Source organism: Sitophilus oryzae, unplaced genomic scaffold (genome assembly GCF_002938485.1).
Source record: "Sitophilus oryzae breed Bouriz unplaced genomic scaffold, Soryzae_2.0 scaffold_1588_pilon_pilon, whole genome shotgun sequence".
Taxonomy (NCBI): domain Eukaryota; kingdom Metazoa; phylum Arthropoda; class Insecta; order Coleoptera; family Curculionidae; genus Sitophilus; species Sitophilus oryzae.
The window spans coordinates 328,716-346,459 of NW_022146267.1; the positions used below are offsets into that span (position 1 = coordinate 328,716).

At 31.0% G+C, this 17,744-nt stretch overlaps 1 protein-coding gene and 1 long non-coding RNA gene across 5 annotated transcripts in view; both read left to right on the top strand.

Moving 5' to 3' along the window:
* The window catches only part of LOC115879810 (protein dead ringer), a 433,611-nt gene that overhangs the window by 102,696 nt on the left and 313,171 nt on the right, over positions 1-17,744 (top strand). The window lies entirely within an intron of this gene.
* LOC115879811 lies at positions 4,805-6,159 on the top strand. The gene is made up of 2 exons (XR_004049761.1): positions 4,805-4,879; positions 6,075-6,159. It is a non-coding gene; the product is annotated as an uncharacterized LOC115879811 (long non-coding RNA).

The following is a 17,744-nucleotide window of genomic DNA, read 5'->3' on the forward strand; positions in this document are numbered from 1 at the left end:
TGTCTATTGTGATTCTGTTTAATTGAAAACTATTGCATAATAAAAGATATTAATAAGAATAGGAAATTATAAAAGCGGTGGAAATAAAAATCTGATTCATAACCTTCAAATATGTCTTCTTGTTGTTCTTCTTGATCTTCGTCTTGTTCGTTTTCTGCATCCTGGATGTAAGTAAATTGTTTTTCAAACATTTTAAAAACTGTTGTTTTACCTCTCCTGTAAAATGCAGACGTCGTATCACAGCCAATTATTGCGTGTAAAAATAGTACATGATTTTGACTCTTTTGCAAAACTGGTTGGGCTGTTTTGTTCTCTGGCATGTACAAATTGTCGAGGCTGGTTAATGAATATTTTTGTACATATCATCATCATCATTCTCAGCTTATTCAACCATTTCCAATTATGGTGTAGTCTCTATATAGTTGGGTCCACTGCTGTCTATTGTTAGCTATGCGGGCCCAAGATATTCCTGGCAATTTCCTAATATCAAGGTCCTATCTCAGGTTTGGCCTTCCTTTAAGTCTCTTAATTCCTTGTGGGTACCATGTTGTAATTATTGTGGTCCATCTGTTATCAGTTCTTCTTGCCAGGTGCCCTGTCCATTACCATTTAAGGGATTTGACTCTGTGGATGACATCTATTACCTGGGTCTTTTGTTCTATCCACTCTATTCTTTTACGGTCTCTCTTGGATATTCCCAGCATATTTCGTTCCATTGAGCGTTGTGGGACCTGCAGTTTCCTTATGATGTCCGTTTTAAGTGTCCAGGTTTGGCATGCATAGGTCATGACTGGTAGTACACATTGGTCGAATATTTTCTTCTTTAGATAAAGTGGCATTCTAGATTCGATTCCATAAGTACTCCATGCTAACTTAATTCTTCTGTTGATTTCTAGTAGAAGAGATCCCGAGCTGTCAGTGGCGAATCCTCCTTGAATGCAAGGCCTCCTTAATTGTTTTGTTCTAGTCGCAGGTTGCAGATCGGGAAAGTTTTTCGCGTCTCTGTTTCGCTGACGAATAGTGTTGATTTTATTTCGAGTTTCGAGTTTTGGACTTCTGAATAGTTTTATGGATTTTTTTGTGAAAAAAACTAGAAGAATGGAGTTTAATCTATACTAATATCCTTCTAATATATAAAGTCCTTAAGACTGACTCGCTGATTAATCACGATCCTGCTCAAACCACTCAACGTAAGAAGCTCAATTTTGGCATACAGGTTGATTCTAGGGTGTAGAGGTTCGATAATAAGGGATTTTTCGAAATTCCAGTTCCAAGGGGGTGAAACCATCCCTCAAATATCACATTATTTTTAGTTAAAAAACGGTCAAGTTTCCGAAAAAACGCTTAAACAAGTATAGTTTATTTTGTTTTTTTTACATATTTTAAGATTTTTTAAAAATGTAGACAGGGTATTTTGAAAAATCTGGTCATTGATTAATCACGATCCTGCTTAAAAGCCTTGACGTAAAAAGCTGATTTTTGGAAAACGGATTGACTTTAGGGTGTAGGTTCGATAAGGAGGGATTTTAACTCGAATTCTAAGGGGGTGAAACTACCCGTCAAATATTAGAATTTTTTTTTAAAAACCGTTGAGTTTTTCGGAGAAACTTTTTAACACGTATATTTTATATTGTTGTTTTACATATTTTAAGATGTTTTAAAAATTTATACAGGGTGTTTCATAAAATATGACCATTGAGTAATCACGATTCTGCTTAAACTGCTTGACGTTTAAAGGTGATTTTTGGCAAAAGGATTGACTGTGGAGTGTAGAGGTTCGATAAGGAGGGCTTTCTCGAATTTCAAATTCCAAGAGAGTGAAAACGCCCCTCAAATATTACAATATTTGTTATTTAAAAAACGGTTAGTCTTTCGGGAAAACGCTTGGACACGCATAATTTATTTTGTTTTTTTACATATTTTGAAATTTTTTAAAAAATCGTACAGGGTGTTCCAAAAAGTTAGGTAATTTAGTAACTGCCAAAATATATTAATATCGCCATATTGTTTTTTCCCATGCTGACATAAATGTGAGAACATTTTATCCAGTTTGTATGTTAATGGGAATTCTTGTATTGCTTTATCATCACCATTACAAATGATTAATTCGACGCGAACAAAGTCGCGAGTACACGCTTTTGGAATCCATTAACTTTTAATTTTTTCTAAACCGTAACTTTAAATTGGCTTTTTAGAATAAGCTATTGTGGTCAATATTTTCATAACTTACACAACATTTCCTGAAGACGTATGCTTGCTATTACTCTCATAAACTAAATGTATTTCACCAAATTTACGATATTTTTTACAACTACCTACAGTCTACCTCTTTAATGTTCTCGATGTAAACGCATTTACCACTCTCATGGCACTTCATGCAAAGAAACGACGAAAATAAACTTATTTCTGGATCAAGCATATAATAAAATTAATATTATTTACGAGTCCAGTTATTCACAGCAAATATATAAACCAGACCGTGTATACGAATCCATTTATTATAAAATCTCTCTTTCTAAATATATTTTATTACTTCGCGACTATCGTCCACTAAAAGTTATTAATTTATAGATATTTTTAGGCGCGAAAATAATTTTACGGCCATAGTAAATAATTAATTTACATTCACGTTAATATTAAAGCGGACCAGTGCACACATGTGTGCAACACACTTGGCAGGCAAATGGTCATCATAAAAGTCTCCTTTATAATACTACTGAGAGTAGGTCTAATATCAGAAGAGCAGGCCTCAATTTTAACCCTCAAGTGGTGAATTTTTGTACCGCTTATTGGACTGTTCCATTGCGACCTTTTCAGATCTATTGCCACGCGTTTCCTTTGAAGGAAATTGATTTAAAAAAAAATGTTAAATTGTTAAATTTTAAAATTATTAAATTGACAAGAAAAATTATGAAATTAAAAATTTATAGAGAACCGAAAAAAAAAAACGTCTTATTAAACTGTGGTGTGTGCGTGCAAATAACACCCTAGCTCTGCCGAAGAGATGGGGTGGGTTTATACGCCACTGGCTTTGCACAGATAAATAGAAAACCCCAAGATATTCTTGGAATCTAACAAGACTTGTTATTAAAAAAAATATTAGAAAGATAAAAAATTAAGGGATGAAAAACACTAAGATAAATTAATAGAGTATTGTATAATGATATTAAATTAAAAAAAATGAACCAAATTTGATGACGTTGTTAATACTAAATTTAATTAAAAATTGAAAAACTGAACCGTATGTATGTACCTTGAACTCTGGAACCTTGAATCAATATAAGATAAAAAAAAGGTAAGAAAGTAATAGGAAAACAAATAATAGGGGAAGATAAAATCTAAATCACACTTTTACTACTGCATTGACATAAATATTCTTAAGTAATCAACCACTAAATATAGTCTGTACGCTATAGTTTAAATGTACGTTACTGTTTAAGACTGAAAACATTTTAGGTGTTAAATGCAATACTAGAACTTCAGTAAACGTTTACTTGTTTCTGCTTCAAACCTGATCCAGCGACGTAGTTGCCAAGCTCAGTGCTTCAGAAGGATACCACTTCCAGAGAGACGTACTGGAAAAAGTCTGTCAGAAAAAGCAAGCCAGAAAAATGCTTCGTAGAAAAATCCTCATATAAAAGAAAAATCCTGGTCCAAAAAAAAGTTCTGGTCTCAAAGCCTGGTGGAAAAATCCTGGTCTTAAAAGCCTGGTCCAAAAAAAAACCCTTGCTGGGCTTCACAAAAAATCTAGTTTTTTTTTCTAATAGATGGATGTTCAAATTGCTGGATTCAGAAAGCAGAAATTACTGGAACAGGTGGTGGTTTTAAGTTCCCTTTCCCAAGAAAATCGACGATGACGAAGAAATAAATCAAAAGGCTTTCCCAGCCACGAGCAGATTAAAATCCCGTATAAAACGGCTCAGAGATACTTTTAAAAGGTAAGGTACAGCTCAAATAGCAAAAGTATCCCTTATAGTTCTAGTCCTGATTATCCCCAACAAAACGAACCTAAAAGGAAAATAACTCAGCTTTACCTGTAGCTTCGAAATGGCAGCTGATTCAGATTACACAGCAAGATTTAAATAATCACCATTTCTCAAAAACTGGGACTAATGGCGTCTGACAGGTCAAACAGTCTAACCAAAAGTGAAGTTAGATCACAGAGAATTGACAGAAGCGATGTTGACAGCGCGCTCCCACAGAGCAACAACAGAGTTGTGCCAAACCATAACAGGGTTGTGCCAAACAGGAAAATTCCAACAAAGTGCACTGACTAAAACACCTGCTTTGAAGCTGAAGGGGAAAAATGTGGGAAACCTACATCGATCAGATAGAGTTCCGCTCCAGAAATTTGACTTATACTGCAAAGTTGCAATTTAATATTCTGGGAATTTAGAAACATTGCCAAAATAAACATTACTTAGAATTAAAGTAAATTCAATAACCATTCAAACACAAACATACAAACCTTATGCCGGTGACGATGCATACACAATAATACGGAAAGGATGACACGATTATGCAATCAATAGGAGCTATCAGAAAATACAAACATGGGAACCTAAAGGAAGTACTGCCCAACCTGACAACAGCGAGGAGTGTGCGCCGAATTCACGCATCTCAACTGATCTGACAAAAATTCAAATATAAATGACATTATTAATAATAATTATTAACCAAACAATTTGCAGAAATAAACAAATGATAAATTTCAAAAAATATGCAGGTAAATAACTTCAACGGAGAGCTATTGGCTGTAGAGATGGATTACTTACGTAGAAGCGCTAGAGTGTCCAGATTACAAAAAGAGTGAGAAACGAGGAAATCAGAAACAGAACATCGGCACAAGAAACAGTAATTCAACGAATAGAGAAAAGAGGTTTGAGATATAGGATCAAATAATATTTTAGAGACAATCCACACTTGATCGGAAATCTTCTAAGATAATACTCGGGCAAGCAGTACCGCAGAACTACTAGAAATTACGGCAAATAGGCTAACATTCAGAAACATAAAACAAGTCCAGAAATTAAAGGTAATATTTTGGTAAATTTGATTATATTAGCATTAGATAATAAATTTTAATTATATTTTTAGATTACTGATTGATTACTAGGACTTGAGATATGGCATGGAAAGCAAAATAAATTAAGCAAAGGAGAGTAAGAAAGATAATGAAATATAGCAGTAATGAATATTTGTTTATAAAAATTAAATGCAATAAATTTATTTATCAGCATAAATAAGAGTTTGATCTAACTTGTAAGAAAAATTGGTATATATTTTTAAACCTAGTTAAAGCTAAATTTGGACTGTTACACTATTGTGGTCTTCTTCTGATACTTAGGTTACATTCTCCAGGCCTGTCCATTTCACTAAGTTAAGCAACTTAGAGACTGAACCCTCCATATCGTTCTTTGTGTCAAATTTCTATCATTGCCTAGTACAAAGACCCGCACATTTGCCAGGTTGCCGAAAAGACGTAAAATGAGTCGTTTCTTCTTCAGATTGAAAAAAAAACTCCACTCCACATGGTTTCGTCCGTCAATCTCATCAGCTTTAGATGTCTATTCAGCTTACTTGACGTATACAGCTAGTACCTTGTTAGTAGACCACTACAGTTTTTGTCATGAATTTTGGCGAATATTCTACTATGAACTTCTTTGCATGATATTTTAATTGACGACAAGGCAGAAATACAACAGGTAGACACATTTAAATATGTAGGAGCTATAGTTGATAAAAATGGAATCGGTGGGACAGAGATACGACAGAGAATTCAGAACGCGAGGAGAGTGGTAGGGGCACTCAACAAAATCTTATTGGGACAAACCTATTAATATAAAAGAATAAAAACATATTGGTACCAAACAATGGTAGAATCGGTCTTATGCTATGGGAGTGAGATATGGGCCCTAAGAAGAAGATAAACGGAGAATATTGGCTGTAGAGATGGATTACTTACATTATATAGAAGCGCAAGAGTGTCCAGATTACAAAAAGAGTGAGAAACGAGGAAATCAGAAACAGAACATCGGCACAAGAAACAGTAATTCAACGAATAGAGAAAAGAGGTTTGAGATGGTTTGGTCATCTAATGAGGATGGAGGACACAAGATGGCCAAAACGTGTATTCAAATGGTCACCCACTGGAAGAAACAAAAGGGGACGCCCGCGTCGGTCCTGGAACGATGGTATACGACAGGCGATGAGAGATCGGAATATCGAAGAAGATCTCGTGTACGACAGAGATGCTTGCGATTGAGACTGGGAAGGCAACATATATATATATATATATGTATAGTATACGTATATATATATAGTATATATATATATATATATATATATATATATATATATATATATATGTATACGTATATATACAATATATATATATATATATATAAAGTTGATTAATATAATATTAATCCCAAATATATATATCTATATATATATATATATATATATATATATAATATATATATATATATATATATATATAACTTCTTTGCATGTCTCTACCCTGGTGAATTTCTCTGCCATTCTATAGATTTGTTGGCTACTCACTGTATTGTATATAGGTACTTTTGTAGAGATACAGGAAAGTCGCCTATACCGTATCGTCTTCTAAATCGTACCCCTCCATTATCTCGTTTATAGTTACATTGGCGAGACATATTGTGGTATATTATTTAGTAAGCTCAACAAGGGCGTCCAGTAATACTTACTACCTTTTTCAAGTAGCACGAGTGCTTAAAGAAATAATGCATATCAAGATTCTTTGTATTGATACTCTAATATTTTGATGACTTATAGCCTTGTTTATATATTCTCTTATGGTAATGATTTTTTTATGTCTTGAGGGAATGTAATTGAAGATGTGTATTTTTTCTCAAACTGGAGAATATTTCGTTTCATTCTACATAGCTATATATCATCTTACTTCTAAAACGACCGCTATATAAATTATTTTTATATATTCAATCATGTTGCTAAACAGTACCTCTGTATGGTGGCACAATTTGTACCAGTACGATTTAGGAAAGTAGCAGGTTTAGCAGAGAAATTTTACGGTAGAGCGGTAAGTATAGGAAATGTCACAAATGCATTTTGGAGGTGTAACATTTGGTCTGCAGGCAGAAATGTTTACACAGATGCTGATTTGAGGTACAAGATAAGCAGCAAACTGAATTGACAGTGGTAATCGCAGAAGCACAAATTACCTATAACAGATGCGAAAGAACACCGAATTACGCGTTCAGGTTTCTGTGACCTTCAGAAAGAGTTCATAGACAATCCGCATCAATGTATAGTTTGGGTTATTATTTGTTTGGGTGAAAATAATCTGCACCAATATGTTATCGAGGCATACAAAAAGGTCCACAGACTTCGAGACATACGAAAAATCAAGTCCATTTAGCGTGTATCGCAATTTTCAGACCTTAAAAATTAGTTTTTTATAGCTATAGCAACTGCAGCGACTATGAAAAAAACTGTGTGATTTTCATAGAAAATAAGGGCACCTGTAATTCATTTGAGAATGTTATAAATCGTTAAAAGAGGTTTCAAATCTCTTAGATTTCTATTAATATTAAATAAATTTTATTAAAAATTGAACTAAAATTGTTAGTATCATTAAAAAACTTCAAATTCAAAAATTGTATCAGTCAAATTCCCTCATTTAAGATGAATATTAAAGTAAGTATAAATACAGCTCATTCTAAGCTCTACTTATCTTTAAGAAACATTTAAATCATTGTTGCAATTGGGCCTTAATGCCATTTCGAATGAACAATAGTATTAATAATGTACATTATAATAATAATAAATTTGATATCATAGTGTGTATTAAAACTACTAAAACACTTTTAAATTGGTATTATATTAACAACTTTTGTTTTTTAATCCAAAAAAAAGTTACCAATTTTCTCAATCAAAATATTTGTGGTCCTGAAAAGGACCTTCGTTTTCCCATGTTCGTCTAGGTATAACCGTCATGGGTAAACGGTAAAAAAACAGGATAATGAAATTTAAAAAATTACAAAAATTGTTCAAAAGTGCCTCCCTCTTGCATTAAACAATAACCCAAACGATCATAAAATCCCCTCCTCACATTGGATAACATATCAGGGGTGACAGTGTCAAAGGCATTAAATATTTTCTGCCTTAACTGCTCCAAGTTTTGAATTTCTTCATGGCCGTAAATTTTAGATTTTATGTACCCCCATAAAAAGAAATCATTCACCGAGAAGTCAGGTGAAATTAAACGTCAGTCTAAACAAAACTGTAATTTTTGAAAACTTGTCAAAATTTGGACACACGCTAAATGGACTTGATTTTCCTATGTCTCGAAGTCTGTGGACTTTTCTGTATAATCTCGCAGTAATTTAATAGATTGTTCGTCATATTATATCAGCTCGTAGGTGATTAGGAAAAAAAAGATATTTATAGTATAAAAAATTAATTTATTTAACAAAATTTAATTAAAGATGTGACAAAATAGTTACATTTCTATTGGTTCTATCGGACTTTTTTCAACTATATAAATCTTTATTTTTTGTAAACTTTAATGAATAAAATATTTTCAATCTAATAAATAATTTAATGATGTAAATAAGAGGAAATTTCTCACATGGGTGGTCAAATTCTATAGTTTTCATTATATCAAACAGCCTCTGAACGTTTTCTTCAGTGCAAAACTCATCAAAATTTAATTTAAATAATTTTTCCAGCCTGTAAATAAAATGAACAAATTTTTCCACTTTCATGATCAAAGGCTTTTAAATGGGTAAATAATTTCGAGTTATCCAGAGATTCGAATTCTTTTGCAAATTTTAGACAAATATCACATCGATGTATTTGAAGACCCTTTTTAATGATGTAGTCAAACATAATTAAAGGCCATTTTGAGTTGAAAACATTTCTCAGAGGCAGTTTGATATAATGAAAACTATAAAACTTGACCACCCATGTGAGAAATTTCCTCTTATTTACATCATTAAATGATTTATTAGATTGAAAATATTTGATGCATTAAAGTTTACAAATAAAGATTTATATAGTCGAAAAAAGTCCGATAGAACCAATAGAAAGGTAACTATTTTGTCACATTTTTAATTAAATTTTGTTAAATAAATTAATTTTTTATACTATAAATATTTTATAAATAAACACATTTGCAACCCATTTTAAATAAGATATACAAATTACCAAAACTTAGAAATAACAGTTCAAAAGTTCAACAAAAATCCTACACGCGTTTTTAAAAAGAAACATATAACCACGCACTATGTCATTCCAGCAAGCGAATACGACACAGCATAGGTTTCCGGACTAAACGACTGGTGTATTTACACCACTCAGTAGGCGTGTCGGGTTTGCCGAGCGGTTTCCGATGCAGTCGCTTTCTTTCGCATCTGTTATAGGTAATTTGTGGCAGAAGGTTATAAAACACTGGTCAGGAAGTTTTCGATATTTATTAACAAGTTAAAGCCTGTGATTGTTTTAAACCATTCTAGAATTATCGTCACGTTAAGTATTAATATGTAGATATGATTCATTCATATTTCAGATGGTAAGTACGATATAGAAAGCCTAGTGGTACGACTTCGGCAACCGGTTTCCTGAATGGTACCGTTTGCAGGGCTTTTGAAAACCCAATATTTCTCTTGAAATAAGGCTAATAAAAATACGAAAAAAAATTATACAGGGTGAATCTTAAATAAGTGCAAATATGTTCAGACATAGCAGATCCTGACGAAAAGAACTATTTTCTCTTTATAGTTTTTCAAATAAGTTCAAAATATCCCAGTTATTTTACTTCGAAAGTTAAAAAAAATGATTAATTATGCAAAAAGCATAAATTATGAGAACCACTAGATCTTTTCTAGGTTTTCTTTCTTGTAAATTTAATCTACTACCTATGTTGTCATATTATCAAGAAATTATGTTTTTTACTAAAAACTAAAAAAAAATCTAAATTTTCGCGAATAAAAACTCATAATCGTGTTTCTGAGCTCGAAATACACTATCCACAAAAATATTTGCACTTATTTAACACTTACCCTGTATAAGATGTAGACAGACCAAATTAAATAGGTACTCGCAATCAATAATCATAATTACCCATTTCGAAAAATTAGGTAATTTTTTTAATCAGTCAATTAATTTTGTCTTTCAAATATGGTTTTGCCTATACTTCTCAATTTATCTCGAAACTACTATTGAAGATGTTATGAATATTCTTTTTGTAATTCTATTGATCAATTTATAAGGCACGTGAAACAATATTAAGAAGTTACATTTCTAGATCACATAACTGCTTTGGGACCTTTCAATGCTTTAAGGTGTTAAACCAAATTTATTTTTAGTATATTTATATACTTTACAGCTTTGTAAGAAATTCCACATTGCCAAATAAATTGTTCTTGTGTTATCCTGTTTTAGGACTTCAAAGGTTTCGTTATGACAGCTTTCCACAGCTTTGAAGCTTCTTCACAATACGCTTAAAAGGAAATTCAATTTATTGGAATCTGATTCAGATGGGTAGACATTCATACCAGGGCCTGTTCTTGGGTGGTAACTGACTCATAAAACACTTATTCTATTATGATTTCAGAGAATTCTTATGAAAATAGTGAGATCAAACAAATGTCTTAAAATACTGAATACATAAAGCTAGCAGGTATATACTTAGAATTTTAACAGACGTAAAAAGTTTTTTTTTCAGTTGATATTTAAAAAAATCATTGAAAATTATTTTTAAATTCTCTGCCAAAATGCCTCACAGAATATTACTTTTAATTATTGACATAATTTTTTGAAGTGTCCTTTTGTGTAGCCATTTTGAAATAGTCATGTCTGCCGTCTGCCGGCGCGATCCTAGGGCTTAAAGCGGGGGCGGCCAATCGAAAGGGTGAAATTCAGACACTAAAAATAATATAAGGTACAGAGACATCATTTTAAGTGTCTCACTCGATTTATAATTTTCCTGTTTGGTATTTAAAGATAGTAGAAAAATTTTCTAACGTAATTTTTCGCGAGGATGCCGATTCTCTATACCAACATTTTTTAAAACGTCAATTTTGACAGATACGACGCCATCTTGATTTTTTTTAAATGGAAACCCCATCATATTTTAGCATGGTCCGGTAGACATATTTTAGCTAATTTCAAAAATATATACTTTAGTATACTTTGCACTTACCGTTTTCTATATACAGTGGATTTAAAAATGAATTGTCCCAGAATCATTTTAAGTGTCCCACCCAATTTAAAATTTTCGTCTTTTCTATTTTAAGATAGTAAAAAGATATTTTAATGTAATTTTTCGCGAGGATACCGATTTTCTACATTAAAATTTTTTAAAACGTCAATTTTGACAGATACGACGCCATCTTGATTTTTTTTAAATGGAAACCCCATCATATTTTAGCATGGTCCGGTAGACATATTTTAGCTAATTTCAAAAATATATAGTTTAGTATACTTTACACTTACCGTTTTCGATATACAGTTGATTAAAAATTAATTGTCCCAGAATCATTTTAAGTGTCTCACCCAATTTAAAATTTTCCTCTTTTCTATTTTAAGATAGTAAAAAAATATTTTAATGTAATTTTCCACTTGAGGATGCCGATTTTCTACGTTAAAATTTTTTAAACGTCAATTTTGACAGATATGACGCCATCATGATTTTTTTAAATGGAAACCCCATCATATTTTAGCATGGTCCGGTAGACATATTTTAGCTAATTTCCAAAATATATAGTTTAGTATACTTTACACTTACCGTTTTCGATATACAGTTGATTAAAAATTAATTGTCCCAGAATCATTTTAAGTGTCTCACCCAATTTAAAATTTTCCTCTTTTCTATTTTAAGATAGTAAAAAAATATTTTAATGTAATTTTCCGCGAGGATGCCGATTTTCTACGTTAAAATTTTTTAAACGTCAATTTTGACAGATATGACGCCATCATGATTTTTTTAAATGGAAACCCCATCATATTTTAGCATGGTCCGGTAGACATATTTTAGCTAATTTTAAAAATATATAGTTTAGTATACTTTTGCACTTACCGTTTTCGATATACAGTGGATTTAAAAATGAATTGTCCCAGAATCATTTTAAGTGTCTCACCCAATTTAAAATTTTACTCTTTTCTATTTTAAGATAGTAAAAGATATTTTAATGTAATTTTTTCGCGAGGATGCCAATATTCTACATTAAAATTTTTTAAAACGTCAATTTTGACAGATACGACGCCATCTTGATTTTTTAAATGGAAACCCCATCATATTTTAGCATGGTCCGGTAGACATATTTTAGCTAATTTCAAAAATATATAGTTTAGTATACTTTACACTTACCGTTTTCGATATACAGTTGATTAAAAATTAATTGTCCCAGAATCATTTTAAGTGTCTCACCCAATTTAAAATTTTCCTCTTTTCTATTTTAAGATAGTAAAAAAATATTTTAATGTAATTTTCCGCGAGGATGCCGATTTTCTACGTTAAAATTTTTTAAACGTCAATTTTGACAGATATGACGCCATCATGATTTTTTTAAATGGAAACCCCATCATATTTTAGCATGGTCCGGTAGACATATTTTAGCTAATTTCAAAAATATATAGTTTAGTATACTTTACACTTACCGTTTTCGATATACAGTTGATTAAAAATTAATTGTCCCAGAATCATTTTAAGTGTCTCACCCAATTTAAAATTTTCCTCTCTTTTCTATTTTAAGATAGTAAAAAATATTTTAATGTAATTTTCCGCGAGGATGCCGATTTTCTACGTTAAAATTTTTTAAACGTCAATTTTGACAGATATGACGCCATCATGATTTTTTTAAATGGAAACCCCATCATATTTTAGCATGGTCCGGTAGACATATTTTAGCTAATTTTAAAAATATATAGTTTAGTATACTTTGCACTTACCGTTTTCGATATACAGTGGATTTAAAAATGAATTGTCCCAGAATCATTTTAAGTGTCTCACCCAATTTAAAATTTTACTCTTTTCTATTTTAAGATAGTAAAAAGATATTTTAATGTAATTTTTCGCGAGGATGCCAATATTCTACATTAAAATTTTTTTAAAACGTCAATTTTGACAGATACGACGCCATCTTGATTTTTTTTAAATGGAAACCCCATCATATTTTAGCATGGTCCGGTAGACATATTTTAGCTAATTTCAAAAATATATAGTTTAGTATACTTTACACTTACCGTTTTCGATATACAGTTGATTAAAAATTAATTGTCCCAGAATCATTTTAAGTGTCTCTCAATTTAAAATTTTCCTCTTTTCTATTTTTAAGATAGTAAAAAAAAAATATTTTAATGTAATTTTCCGCGAGGATGCCGATTTTCTACGTTAAAATTTTTAAACGTCAATTTTGACAGATATGACGCCATCATGATTTTTTAAATGGAAACCCCATCATATTTTTAGCATGGTCCGGTAGACATATTTTAGCTAATTTCCAAAATATATAGTTTAGTATACTTTTACACTTACCGTTTTCGGATATACAGTTGATTAAAATTAATTGTCCCAGAATCATTTTAAGTGTCTCACCCAATTTAAAAATTTTCCTCTTTTTCTATTTTAAGATAGTAAAAAAATATTTTAATGTAATTTTCCGCGAGGATGCCGATTTTCTACGTTAAAATTTTTTAAACGTCAATTTTGACAGATATGACGCCATCATGATTTTTTTAAATGGAAACCCCATCATATTTTAGCATGGTCCGGTAGACATATTTTAGCTAATTTTAAAAATATATAGTTTAGTATACTTTGCACTTACCGTTTTCGATATACAGTGGATTTAAAAATGAATTGTCCCAGAATCATTTTAAGTGTCTCACCCAATTTAAAATTTTACTCTTTTCTATTTTAAGATAGTAAAAAGATATTTTAATGTAATTTTTCGCGAGGATGCCAATATTCTACAGTAAAATTTTTTTAAAACGTCAATTTTGACAGATACGACGCCATCTTGATTTTTTTTAAATGGAAACCCTATCATATTTGAACATGGTCCGGTATACATATTTTAGCTAATTTCAAAAATATATAGTTTAGTATACTTTGCATTTACCATTTTCTATATACAGGGGGTTGAAATCAAGAATTCGTCTAATTTTGATGTATTTGAATACGTATGCCATTCACTTACAACTGAGTGGCATTCGTATCCAAATGCATGAAATTTACATAAATTGAGCTATCTTATGATAAATGACTAGCATTTTAAAACTAAATTTTCAAAAAAGTTTTTTATATACAGGGTGGACCGAACTGTATTCCGGAAACTTCGGCAGCATATTCTGCAGATAAAAATAAGTAAAAAAGTTCGTATAAATATATATGTCCTACAATGCTTAGTTTCGGAGATACACAGTGTAGAAGTTTCATTTTTATTTCGATTTTTTCCAATTAATTTCTGAAGTAACGTCAATATTTGGCTGAAAATTCGTGTCTGGGAGTTTTTTGACATGAGAAATTTGATTTTGATGTCAATATGACTCTTATTTGTAGGGGGCGGCACCTACGTGTGTCTTAACTGTTTTTTACTTATTTTTATCTGCAAGATATGCTGCCAAAGTTTCCGGAATACAGTTCGGACCACCCCGTATATAAAGGTCATATTGAAGAAGAATCAAAGTATAAATAAATAAAAAAATTTAAGCGTCGTAATTGTCAAATTTGACACTTTCACGAATTTTAAAATTCGAAAATTGTAAACTGGATGAGTCATTAAAATAATTCTAAAGATTTCATTTTTAAATGCACTGTATACCGAAAACGGTAAGTGCAAAGTATACTAAACTATATATTTTTGAAATTAGCTAAAATATGTCTACCGAACCATGCTAAAATATGAGGGGGTTTCCTTTAAAAAAAATCAAGATGGCGTCATATCTGTCAAAATTGACGTTTTAAAAAATTTTAATGCCGAAAATCGGCATCCTTGTGAAAAACTACATTAAATAATCTTTTTACTATCTTAAAATAGAAAAGAGGAAAATTTTAAATTGGGTGAGAAACTTAAAATGATTCTGGAACAATTCATTTTTAAATCCACTGTATATCGAAAACGGTAAGTGCAAAGTATACTAAACTATATATTTTTGAAATTAGCTAAAATTTGTCTACTGGGCGGTGTTAAAATTTGATGGGGTTTCCATTTAAAAAAAATCAAGATGGCGTCGTATCTGTCAAAATTGACGTTTTAAAAAATCTTGGTGTAGGGAATCGGCATTCTCTCAAAAAATTACATTAGAAAATCTTTCTATTATCTTTAAATACCAAACAGGAAAATTATAAATCGAGTGAGACACTTAAAATGATGTCCCTGTACATGAGTTATAATTGCCAAATAGCTTTCATTTATAACTAAGAAACGTGGAAAATTGTTAGCAAACATTTTTCCCGTGGCTAAAATGCCGGCAGACAACGCGAAGGAGGCATGAAATTTTGACAAAAAAATCATCGCATACATGCATGCCGATTGGCGGAATGTCATGTTTATTTATTTAAAAAGCCGTATCCAAAAGGGCGAACAAAAAAATCGTGGCCCAAGTGCGATATAACTCTCTACAGGGTGAGTCTTGAATAAGAATTGCAAATATTTTCAGAGGTGATAGATCTCGATAAAAGAAACATACTTTCTCTTTACTGTTTTCCAAGTAAGTCTGAAATAACCATTCAAGTTTGAAAATTTAAAAAGAAATTGATTTATTTTTAAATAATTTTGTGAGCCACCTGTTTTTTTTTCTGTATTTGCATCCATTCTTTTAGTGTCGTAACCATAGAGTAAAACCGTAATGGAAGGTTAAGAAATAATTATACCGTGGGTAAATTTGTCGTGAACAGGCAGTTCTAAAAAGTTTTCTAAAATATACATGAAAATTAAAAAAAAAATACACGATTTTCAACAATTTTTTTGCGAAAAAAAACTCGTGTTCCTGGGGTCGAAATATATCACCCCTAAAAGTATATTGCGTACTTATTGTATTTTATTTAAGACTCACCCTGTATCAGTGTTTTCAGGAACGAAGGATACCAGAATAAATTCGTGTAGAAAAATTTACTTTATCGTATACAGGATATTTTTTAAGGCGTCACCAAAATCGTAATATTTAAAATATTATATCTCCTTTTTTTTAAATGCAACACCTTGTATATTGTTTTTCTTTCAGATGTAGAATTAAGGTAAACATTTTTAAGGTAAACATTTTTTGTATTTAAAGTGTTCTTAAATTTTTAGCCGTTTTGCAAATATTTTCTGTATTTCATTATATATGGAATTTCCAACGATAACATATCAGACAAAGATTATATTAGGTGGCTTTCATAAAAATTTACTGTTTAAAGAGCCATATGTAATATAATACTGCGAATATCTGCGAAACCGTTAAAAATTTAGAAACCCTTTAAATAAAAAAATGTTCACTTTTTAATTCTGCATCTGACAGAAAAATAATCTACAGAATGTGGCATTTAAAAAAATTGAGATATACCATTTTAAGTATTCCGATTTTGGTGACGCCATATAAAATACCCTATACAGGGTGTCCCAGAAATGAGTGGGTAATAAATGAGGCTCCAACACAGCAGCTATGCTATCCGGTGAAATAATCCTCTTTCAACAATAAAATGAGTGCGAAATAGAATAATGTATATAGAATGATGTAAAATAATTAAAAAAAAATAAAACTAACTTTACCATAACTTTTTTGTGACACCCTGTATATAAGAAAATATTTTAGGATAGGCCCCTTTATAAACCTTGAAACATATGAATAAACCTTTTTTCACATCTTCGACAACGACGACGATATTGGACTTCCTCGCACTAATGGGCCCCCCTGTATATTTAAGGTGGTTTAAAGCTAGGTGTGGCACTTTTCTTCCCTCAAAAGACAAAAACTCAATATTTTGTCTATAATATTTTGAATATTGTTGTTTTACGACCACTTATAATAAAAAATAAATAAAAAAACATAATAAAATACAGTCCACTAAATTTATAAGAGATTATGCTATTATAAAATTCTTTCAATTAAAAAATATGAATAATTTGCGGAGACTTTAGATGTACAAAATATTTACTCTAAAATTGTTTCAAAAATAAATCTATATAAATTATCTCGTAAACTATTATTCGAATGAAAATTTAATGGCAAATCCCCTGACCAAAAAAAAATTTCATGCGCATATTTGAGACAACCTGTATATCTAAAAAACTATTTTTAAAATCTGCCCACATGCCAACAAAAATAATATTTAATTAATTACATAATATCTCAGCTTCTAAAATAACCAAATATAATTAAATGTTAATTGATAATTACTATCAGCTTGCCGATTTATATCCGATGGAAATCTAAAAAAACTCAAAGAACAATTTTTTGAATTATTACTACAATTAATAGCAGCCATAGACTTAAAATAAAATATAGACTGAGCATCTCATTCATAAATAGCTGGAACATGCGGTCAGACAATATCTTGTTATTGTTGTGTTATTGTTTTAAGTTATAACGAGTGCGACACGAGCGATAGATAGGTTGTCTCTGTCGTAACGGTCGTTCCCTGACGACTCTGCCGAGAAACAAAACACTGTCTTTCGTTTCTCAAGTACACCTGAACTCTCCGTCTCATAGCCGGGTAATTTTTTTATTTTAATGAAGCTATAATTAAATTAAAAATA